Source organism: Triticum dicoccoides, chromosome 2B (assembly GCF_002162155.2).
Source record: "Triticum dicoccoides isolate Atlit2015 ecotype Zavitan chromosome 2B, WEW_v2.0, whole genome shotgun sequence".
Lineage (NCBI taxonomy): Eukaryota > Viridiplantae > Streptophyta > Magnoliopsida > Poales > Poaceae > Triticum > Triticum dicoccoides.
Genome location: NC_041383.1, coordinates 219,717 through 231,374, shown reverse-complemented (window position 1 = coordinate 231,374; position 11,658 = coordinate 219,717).

Here is an 11,658-nt window from a genome sequence, read left to right as displayed (position 1 = left end):
GGCGCCCGGCTGATGGACATGGCGAGCCAGGGCAGAGCCGCCAGGGCGGTAATGACGGCAACACCGGCGGCCGTGACCGCAATGCTGGTTATGCCGGCAATGGCCGGCAAGGTGGAGGGGGCAACGCCGGCAACAACGGCGGAGGAGGTGGGTGTCGCAACCGCTGGCGTCCCCGGTGCCAAATTTTCAAGAACTGGGGCCATGAAGCCGACGATTGCCGCAAGTGCTATGATCAGGATCAGACCTCCCACTCCGCCAACTCGGCCTCCACCAACACTGTCGACTTTCCTTGGGTGCTGGATACCGGGGCTACGGATCACTTGACTAATGATCTTGAGCGCCTCCAGGTTCACGAGCGCTATGACGACAAGGATCAGGTTCAGGTGACCAATGGTGCAGGTTTGTCTATTTCCCACATTGGTCATCCATGTTTACCCGTTTCATCTCTTAAACTGCGTAACATTCTTCATGTTCCACACATCATCCAGCATCTTCTCTCTATTTTTCGTCTTCTTTGTGATAATGATGTGTTTGTTGAATTTCACCGTCGTTTTTTCCTTGTTAAGGACAAAGCAACCAGGCCGTCATCCTTCAGGTAGAAGTTACGGCGCAGGGGGGGGGGTCTATCTGGTCCCCTTCGCTCGTTCGTCATCTTCATCGTCTCGCCATGCCTCCTCCGGTGTTTGAGTTTCAATGTCGCAATGGCATCAACGTCTTGGTCATCCTACAAATAATGTTGTCACTTCCATTGTTCGGAGTCATGAACTTCCGTGTTCTAGTTCAAATAATTCATCGTTAGTTTGTGATGCCTGTCAGCGTGCTAGGAGTCATCAATTACCTTATTCTACTTCGTTTCATATCACTACTGTACCTATTGAATTGATACATTCAGATGTTTGGCGTCCCGCTCTTGCTTCGTCGGGAGGGTACGCGTATCATGTTAGTTTTATTGATGACTACACGCGCTTCATATGGATTTATTTGCTTAAACACAAGTCCGATGTTGAGCAAGTTTTCTACAACTTTCAGGCTCATGTCGAACGCCTTCTGGATTATAAAATCAAGGCCATTCAGTCCGACTGGGGTGGTGAATACCACAAACTCCATCGCCACTTTCAACGCACGGGCACCTCTCCACTACAAAAAAAATACACTTCCATGATGATACGTGTTTGTCACAGTAGGTCGCGTTTTTTGTCATGCATGTACATCCATGACAAATTTATGACAGAATCAAGATAGTCATACCTGTGTTGTCGTAGAAGTGTTCCATGACATTACCAAAATTATCATCACGGAAGTGTCCACTTCCATGATGATAAATCGCTTGTCACAGAAGTGCTTTCGTCAAGGATGACTGACACGTGGCATCCACCGTAACGGAACGCCGTTAAGCTATCAAGTCGGGTTTTGGATCCGATAACGCGTTAACAGCCCTGACCAATGGGGATTTTCCACGTGTAAAATCATCATTGGCTGGAGGAAACACGTGTCGGCTCACCGTTGGGACAGATGTCATCCGCTCATTGGACCGAAGGCGCCTATGCTACGGTGACACATGGCACAGCCCAACAGAGGCCCATTCCTATGAAAAGGCCGGCCCTTTTGACTTGGTCAAAAGGTGGCGGGCCGGCCCACGGAAAGCCTGTTAACGGCCTGATTGCATATAGCCCATTTACAGCCCGCTAACCCAGGGCCCGTTACACCCTATCCGAATTTGGCCCAGTAGCGTCATCTGGGCCGTCCAATATGATTCCAGCCCGTTTTAACTTCCAGTCCATATGTGGCCCACGACTTCTTTCGGCCCATATGAGGCCCTTTGTAACTCTTGGCCCATTAACGACCCGTGGTGAAACTGGCCCGTAATGAACAGTGTGTCACTTTATACCCATTAACAGCCCGTTATTCTATTGGGCCATTTCCAGCCCAAGTTATCTTTCGGCCTTCTCAGGGCCCATTGATTCTTGGGCTCATTTGCAGCATTCGGTTACATACGGCCCGTTACTGTCATTTTCTGCTTGTGGGCCAAAATCAGCCCGTCGTTACAGTCGGCCCGTGTGCGGACCGTTAATACGTTGGGCCGTTTTCATGTAAAAAAAAACCTGTTGGGCTGTTTTCATAGAGTTATCAAATACGGTCTATTAACGGCCCGTTATAGTCCACGAACTGTACTCCCCATGATTGGCGAAATGATGATACGCCCCGTAGAAGGCCCATGGATCTACGGCCCATATGAGGCCCATGGATCTATGGCCTGTAGAAGGCCCATGGGTCGTACGGCCCGTAGAAGGCCCATGGACCCTACGGCCTATAGAAGGCCCATGGACCCTAAGGCCTGTATAGAAGGCCAATGGATCCTACGGCCCGTATAGAAGGCCAATGGTGTTGGAACTTCGCCCACATGATCGACCACATCAAATCACGATGAACACGCACACACAAAACTGATAGCTAAGGGCTCTTGTCGTGCCCTCTGATTCTCTTTATTTTCTGTTTTCTTCTTTTCTCCCTTCACGACGTTACAAAGCTATAGCCTGCCCATGTATATATACACGTCTGACCAAGCCATCACGTTCAACTCTATCCTAATCCGACTCTATATTCTAATCAGACTCATACTAGTATTGCCTATACTAGACACGCCAACTAAACTCTAATCCAAACCGGACTCCTACTACATGCCCTCACGTTGGCATGCAAGCCACGTCTCCAACTCTAATACGTAATTTGGATTAATCTCTAACAATCTCTCCCTAATCCAAAGTTACCACATCTAGGACTCGACTAAACATGTCATGTCTGTACGCTGAGTATGACCCACCTGGAAACATGCAGTGCCTCCTTGCCCAGCCATGTTGTGCCACCGCCATTGCTTGGCCGCTGCCTTGCACTCGGTTCGCACCATACTCCTTGTACTTGCTTGCCATAGATCCACTCTCCATTGCTCGCACACCTCCTCGCTTTATGATGGCTTCGCCTACCACCGTCCGCCTTCGGCATCACACCAAATCCACACTGGCTGCAACCAGGACGCTCCACGAGGACGTGGACATAACTCACGGAACACCGTGCACACCGCTTCCACTTCAACGAATCATCACCAAGACGAGCACTTGGACACGACGACGACTGACTGTGCAAACTCGCACGACTCCTTGACTCATCTGACTCGCCCGGACGATGATCTTGATGAGCTCCAGTGCCGCACCTCGGCACCACCTCTCCCATCAACGATCTCCTTCCATCACTATGCCGACGACAACCTTCCGCATCACTCCTTGTCGCTCTGTTGAATGACGATCGCCAGAACCTCCTCATCGCTGCATCAACCAGCGACTTCATCGCCCGCTCCTCCTTGTCGCTGAATCACCCAGCGACTATATCGCCCGCCCCGAGGCGCTAGTCGGGTCGCGACCCCGGGGCAAGCACGCCTTCAAATCGACCTAGCTCTGATACCAATTGTTGGAACTTCGCCCACAGGATCGATCACATCAAATCACGATGAACACGCACACACAAAACTGATAGCTAAGGGCTCTTGTCGTGCCCTCTGATTCTCTTTATTTTCTGTTTTCTTCTTTTCTCCCTTCACGACGTTACAAAGCTATAGCCTGCCCATGTATATATACACGTCTGACCAAGCCATCACATTCAACTCTATCCTAATCTGACTCTATATTCTAATCAGACTCATACTAGTATTGCCTATACTAGACACGCCAACTAAACTCTAATCCAAACCGGACTCCTACTACATGCCCTCACGTTGGCATGCAAGCCACGTCTCCAACTCTAATACGTGATTTGGATTAATCTCTAACAAATGGATCATACGGCCGGAAGAAGGCCCATGGATCATAACTCCTGCAGGAGGCCCATGGTTACAACAGCCCGTGTGTTGCCATGATTATTTTGGCCTAGTTACCAAAAATAGGCTATTGTGGCCACTAGAAAAACACAGAAAAAGAACTGCAGTGACTACAAGCAAACAACTAAACAAGACAATAAGGAAATAAATAAGCAAGCAATTAACGCTAGCCTATTACCGCTATTACCCATATTACATGCACTGGGCATCAAAGTTCGCCACCAGTTCAAATATAGGGAACAAAGCAGCATATTACATACACTGGCCGTGAAAATTGGCCACCAGTGCAAATAAACGCGGCAACAAAACAAGAGCATAACTGAAACAACTTCAGAAGAGCTCAAGAAACGTTATCCTGGGTATCCACCATGCTGGCAATAAGCTTAACATGCTGATTAGCGTTGTCCTGTTTGGCACTAAAATCCTCCAACGCTTGCTGTTGCACCAGAAAGTATGCATCTGAATGCTCCAGGGACTTCCGCAGTCCTTCCGCTTCTTGTCGCAGCACAGCTGATCGATGTCTTTCAGCTTGTAGTTGAGACTCAAGAAACCGAACTGATTCATACAGTGAGTTTGAATAGCTTGTGCAAGCGGTAGTGGCCAGTAACTCGAACACTAAACCAAGACAGGACTTTGGGGTTGTCTCGCTGTCTTCAAGATAGTCTTCCTTAGCTGTTTTATCAGCTTTGTTGGAGACCAACAAGGATGTGTCACTATCCTGAGCCTTATCGGCATTACTTCCTTTACCATTGCTTAATAAGGCACTCTTCTCCAATATTCTGTTAGCATTATAAAAGAAGAAACATGTAGACACATAACAAGTTTAGAATGTACTAGTATATGAAACTCATTTCAGTGAACCAGTTCATTAGTAAGGTGGACAGGATTAAACTACCAAGTCTTCTATTGCCAAGTACTAGTACATAATAAAAGCATCAAACAAACATATATCTATGTCCTATGGTCACTGCATTGTCTTGCCAAATCGAAATAGAGACACGGTTCAAATCATTCAGTTCAAGACAAAGCAGCAGTGAAAGAATACAAAGCGTGGGAAACTACACGGCACAACAGGATTTCAGATGGGTACCATGGGTCTACATGTACAACAACACTATTGGCTCTGTTGTGATGCTGGTAATGTGCATGATATGAAAGTCAACTGTATACACAATTGAAATTGAAATGAAAAGAGCTATTGATAAGAGAAAACCTGTTAAAGAAACATGCGTGAACATACCTGCTGTGCTATTGGAGTTTCGATTGGATCCTTCAATTTAAAAATAAGTTTGTATCAGTAAATACAGTGATACAAGAGCAAAGCAATCATAGTTTAAAAAGGAGCGCCTAAGCGAGCGCTTAAGCGCGCCTAGGCTCTAGGCGTTGGCAAAACGCATTGCGCATAACTACGCTTAATATGTACATAATTGCGCATAAGCATGCGCTTTGGTCAGTAAAGCGCAAGACGGTGGCAAAACGCACAATTAACGCCTAGCGCTTTTTTGAACTATGATAGCAATGGAATCTTAAATTAGAACAGTTGTTCTTCAGGTTTAGGCACTTGTTCTACATGAACAGAGTACAGTAAGACGCAAGAATATAATACTTAAAAATAAAAAATGAGCTCATAGACCTTACCACATTCTTGGTTCGGGACCAGTACAGAACAAGGCATTCCCAGTCATCATCCAGTAAATGTGTCTCAGGAGAACGTAAGGGAATTTGATGAGTTTCTTTGCCGGTGAAGTACGTTTTCTTCAGGTAATTCCGATACTGCCACCAAGAATTCTTGAAGATAGCAGAGGTATTAGCATAGGTTACCTCATCCTGAGTTTCCAAATCAGTCCTTCTCTATAGAGAAAAATGGGAAAATTTGTTGTATTATAATCATCATGGAGGTAGGATGTATGGGACGAAGCAAAGTAATTGCCATGAATAACATTACTTACACATAACTCCTAGACAAACACCTGCAACTGGCATTTTCCTTCATCTTCAGTATAATTTTTCCATGATGGGAAGATACGCACAGACGATTTAACAACATCAAAGCGATAGATGCTAAACTATGACTAGCTGGTTGTGCTTCCTCCACAGGAATAGGCGTACTAACTGGTGGAGTTGGGGTTCGCCATGATAGTACTGGCCCTTTGAGCACTGGAGCTGCCTTACTAACTGCTCTTGTTGGGGAGCTCTGTAGTGGAGATGGTGCTGTGTCAACAGGAACTTGGTTACTATCGGCTGGGGTTGGGGTTAGATTGGGTGAAGCTGGTTCTTGTGCATGTACAACTGGGGTGCTATCTCCACCAAGAGGTAGCACTGTTTTATTTGAAGACCGTGTTTTTATTCCGCTAGATACTGGCATCACCCGCTCCAATTTAAATGGCTGATAAACAGGAAACATAGTTTAATGTACAGACATTGTATGAGAGACGGATGCAATAGATAGTGTGGAAAAAAGAGGGCATGAAATAGTTGACATGTATATTGTTTAACTAAAACGGATAGCATGACATAATTTCACATATATGATGTCTATCTAATCTGGATAGCATAGCATAACATAATTCAAAGAGATGATGAATAACTAAACAGGATCGCATGACATAATTCACCTACATGTTATCTAAGTAATCAGGATCGCATCATTTAATTCACATATGTGATTTATATGCTAAACAGAGGGCATTCGATATGATGTCTGAACTAAGAACATGGTGTTGAATATTGTGTATATGATGTCTAAACTATGCAATGCAAGACACCGTATGCATGATATTGTGTATATGATTTTTCCATCTCCCACCCAAATGGCTGATTCACGGGAAGAGTAGTTTAATGTACAAACATTATCGACAAATGGAAATGTAATGAAGAAAAGGATGGGCAAGATATCATTCAAATATATGATGCCTGGTTAAACAGGATGGCATTGCACATTTCACATATATTATGGCTGGCTAAAAGACATGAGACTTCATAATTCCCATATATGATATAGAAACTAAACAGGTGGCATTATAGAACATGTCTAAACTAAGCAGATGACATATATGATGTCAAAAGTAGGCACTGCAAGGCAACATATGCATGATATGACTAACAACATCATGCCAAGTTAGAGCAAACACCTTGGGGGTAAATAGGAGTGGTCAGCAGTGTCTGAATCCGCCTCAGAACAGATATCTTCCTCTGGATTACAATCTGGAGAGGGGTGGGGAGGGTTTGCCATTGAACCCACCATGGAGCGATGTCTGCATGACATTGTATTGCCGCGCAAAACTCTTATCTTTTTCTCTACATGTTCAGCATGACTGTGTACAATATCTAACATGCATACGAAAAAATATGGTGAGATTATGTAAGGAGAGCATGCAGAAATTTAGAGTGATGGTAACAACCAGTGGATGGATCCCAAAATAATGATAGCAGGCTGATGTTTGCTTTAAATTAGTAAAAAGACAGATGATGATTGCTTTACTATTTGTTTCCCACCCAAGATGAACAACATAGGCATACCCTAGGTGAACCAGTTATTAGAGAGACATTAATTTAGAACTCAAGTTTGAACATTAATTTGGACGTGACTTGGGAGTCCAAGAGCAGAACAGGACGATAAAGTAGCAGGAAAGTTTAAGCAATGCATAACATAAGCAGAAACAAAAGAGTGCGACCTCTCTTGTGGACCCGTGTACTCCTCAGGTTCATCTGCTGAGTCGATGATGGTGATGTCATTGCGGTGGGTGCTGGCGGCAGGGAAGGAGATCTGAGGCGGCGAAAGACGGTCAGGATTCGTGATGTCGAGTTTGGTGGATGCTTCTGTCGATGGAGCAGCTCAGGTGAGGTGGGAGACGTTGCGGCAAGAGTAGGACAAACCACACAAAGTTCCCTTCGACACGTACCTGTAACTGAAGTAATTCTGTAAGGGCTCATTTGGCTTGCATGATTCTTAAAACGCAGGGATAGGAAAAACACCGGAATAGGATAGGAAAATGCACATGGTAAACAGAGCATTTGTAAACACATGATTTCTGTCAACTTGGGTGTTTGGTTTACAGGAATTGGAAGAGCAGAGGAATGCAATGAAACATGGCCAAAATAAAGAGAAACCATATGAAAGCGTGTACAGTTAGAATGTTATTCTGGCACTAATGCACTTGGTCTTGTTTTCATGCATAGGATTTTGAAAAGTATGTCCAGGTGGATGTTTTGCTTCATTGCTTTCAACAAAATGCATGAATAATTGAATAGTAGAGTGCCATTGGAAAATTCCCTATTGCTATGTTTTCCCGTTGAACCAAAATAGCCCTAATGGATCGACGTGAATGTATAGTAATAAGTGATGCAACAAGTGTACAACCTCTTTGCCGTAGCCGTGTCGACCTCAGCATCATTGGGTTGGTCGCTGAAGCAGTTGAGGCAGAGGTGGCTGTCGGAGGTGTGGAGGAAGATCTGAGGAATCTGTAGACGGTGTCCAGGGCACTGCTCTGTTGTGATGGATCGTTCTGTCATTCGAGCAGCTCCTGTGAGCCGTAAGACGTCAAGGCTGAAGCAGCACAAGACAGTCATCATCAATCTCAAGTGGGATTCTAATAGCATCTCCAATGGATGATGTAAAATGGATGTAAAATTAACATCACCAAAAACCACCTGACTACAACAAATGAGGTAAAAACTGTTGACTCTCAACTTAACTGTCGAAACTAAAATTTATTGTGGAATCTGAATGCTACTGTCGAAACTGAACGTGTTGGTAGCAGAGAGGCACTTGACATGTAGTTTAGGTAGGGCCTGCAGTTCATCTTCAACCGCCGGCCCCAGCGTCGCCTCGCCGCCCCGAAACAACTCGCCACCGCCGCCCCAGCCAGCCCTCTAGGCCCCCCTCCCCCACCCTGAACCCTAAGATAGATAGTGGGGTACCTCTCTGGCGAGCCCCCGTCCCCGCTGCGGGTGGTTCTTCCTTAACTTCGGCCAGCCCCCCAACCCCTGAAAATCGACTGACCCAAAAGTTGATTCAGTCGACTGAAGGGTGGCTTAATCGGAGCAGAGCAGCAGCACGAGCGAGGGGGAGAGTAGCAGCAGTAGCAGCTGGGCGAGCGAGCGATCGAGCAAGAGCCGAAGCAGTAGCAGCAGTGCGAGCGAGCGAGCGAGAGCCGGTGCAGCAGCAGCAGATCCGGCTGGTATGGACGCCGCCGCTGAAGGGGCCTCGCACTGGGGGAGAGCCGCCATGGAGATGTCGCCCGCGGCACCGGCTTCAAGGTTGCCGCTCCATGGGGGTGCGGGATGGAGCACCATCGGCGCCGGGAGGTCGAGTTAAGGAGAAGGTGCGATGCGATGAGTGTATAACATCTTTGGTGGCGTCGAGTAGGCCTCGGCTTCGTCTGAGGAGTCGGTGAGGATGCTACGGTTCCGGTGGAGCAGGTCAAGGCGGCGCTGTGGGGATGGGGCAGCCACGATAGACGAGGCGATCGTCGGAGCAGCTCCTTGGAGGTGGAGGACGGGGCGGCTGAACCAGCGGGACGGCGAGATGGACGACGGATCCTCATCCGGGCCGGTGGACGAGGGACGTCGAGCTGTTGCTGTGGACGATGTCATCGGGGAAGAGGCTCCGGCTGGGCAGCGGTGACGTGGCGGACGGAGGAGGGTGGGGTTTCACGGCTGGAGCGGAGAGGTTATGGCGGCCTGGGATTTCGAATGGCGAAAAGGGGGCGATGGGAGGGGGTGAAGCATGACGTAAGGACGCGCTTGTCCAAAATGTAGGGTGTGTTACAAAAGTACCCCCCCCCCACCGATTTGAACTAGCGGCCCTTTCGGCTCAGGGTTAGAAGGGGGATTTCGCATGTCGGGATTTGGCAGCTGGAGGGATTTTTCGCGCGCGTTGTAGTTTCGGGATAGCAAGGCGCGGGTTGTGAAGGCGCCAGTTTTGGGAGCACGATATCTGAATTTTCGGGATATAACAAGACGCGGGTTGAATTTTAGGGACAAGCCTAACATGTAGTAATATTGTACTTGTACGTACCAAATCAATTCGCACTTCCCTCAACCAAAAAGAAAACGAAAAAAATAAAACTATTCACACCACACAAAGAGAGAGTCTTGCCCCGTTTTACTATACAAATGCTATTCAAAGCTACTCCCTCCTTCCATCTATATAGGGCATAATGCGTTTTTCGATGCTAACTTTGACAAAATATTAGAGCAATGATATATGACATGCAACTTACACAAAGCACACTGTAAACTTCATCGGTGAAAGGTTCTTTCAATGATATAATTTTCACATTGTGCATGTCATGTACTATTAATCTTGTCAATAGTCAAAGGCGGTCTTTAAAATCTCATTACGCCCTATATAGATTGAAGGAGGGAGTACGAATCCATGTTATGTCCAATTAAATTTTTTCGCTTGCTGTATAATGCATGTAACCTACTCATACCAACATTTTAGTGCATTCCAAATGTCTATACTACCGCTGCAATTCGAACTAAATTTGAATTCGTTTCTCTATTTCAATAAGAATCTACAATCATGATTGTTGCCAACTTCAACCATCATTCGTGTATTACCTTAATAACACACCACATGATTACTATAGAGATAGATGTGAACTATGTGTACTACATGAACTCGAATTCTATTTTTTGAATACACTTGATGTTGATTCCAAATGATAGTACATTTGATGTACTAACTATATATTCATAATCTAAACCATGTTCCATACGTACACCATGTTTATCACACAAAGTATAGTGCCCCGCCCCCTACATTATGACAAGTATTTAGACCTGAGTTGCAAAGCCACACATTAGCCCAAATTATAATCAATGTTCTACATTATGATATCTTCTTCAAGTATCCGTATCCACTTTTTTATAATGAATTATGATCTTTGTTCGTCTTTTACACCTTCATGATCCTCTTCTATTTGTAGCTAGCTAGCGCTAACTTTCTATCATGCATGCACACGCATGCCCCCCTCACACACCCTTAGCGTCCCCTCCATCGCGCACGTTCATTATTTCTCTTTAGGTCGTCCACCAGCGGTGTGTGTAGGCCCCCAGCTCCTTCTTTCTGGCACACACCGGTCGATATACCTCTCTAGCCAAGTGTGCCTACAACAAACACATATATACTTCCCCTCTTCTCTTCTCACCGTCCATGCCCCCATATGTCCAATACGATTCCACGCAGGTGCACACTCCCGCCCCTCTTTTCATTAATCACATGCTCGCACACTCCTCCCCCCTCGACATGGTAGGCCTCTTGCACCACCTCCTAGCCACACCCTCTCCCCTTGTCTGCCTCTCCGGACATTATTTGCTTCTAACACATGCAGGCGTGTATATGAACTGATCTCCCTACATATAGCCAGGTCGACTATAATTCGTTTTCACCAAGCACCGATACACTTACCTCGCTAGTTATGTCTCTCCTTTTCTCGGACACACAACGGTTGATCTTCCTATGTAGTTACGCATGCTTACCACAACCATATCTTCCCCCCTCATCATCCTTGAATGCCTCCCGACCCGTCTCTCACACGCACGTGCATAGACAGACAGACATCCCCCGCCCTCTCTTATTGATATTGCACTCATACCCTCGTTTGTCTAGCAGGCCTCTCCCACCATTTGTGAGACGCCACTCCACCACCAACCCTCCGACACTCTACCTTTGCCTTTTTCCCAACCTTATTCCTCTGCTACACATATCCATGGATGTCGATCGATCTCCCTCAATACATAGCTAGGTCTCTCTCCTTCCCCACACATATACTAGTCGACCG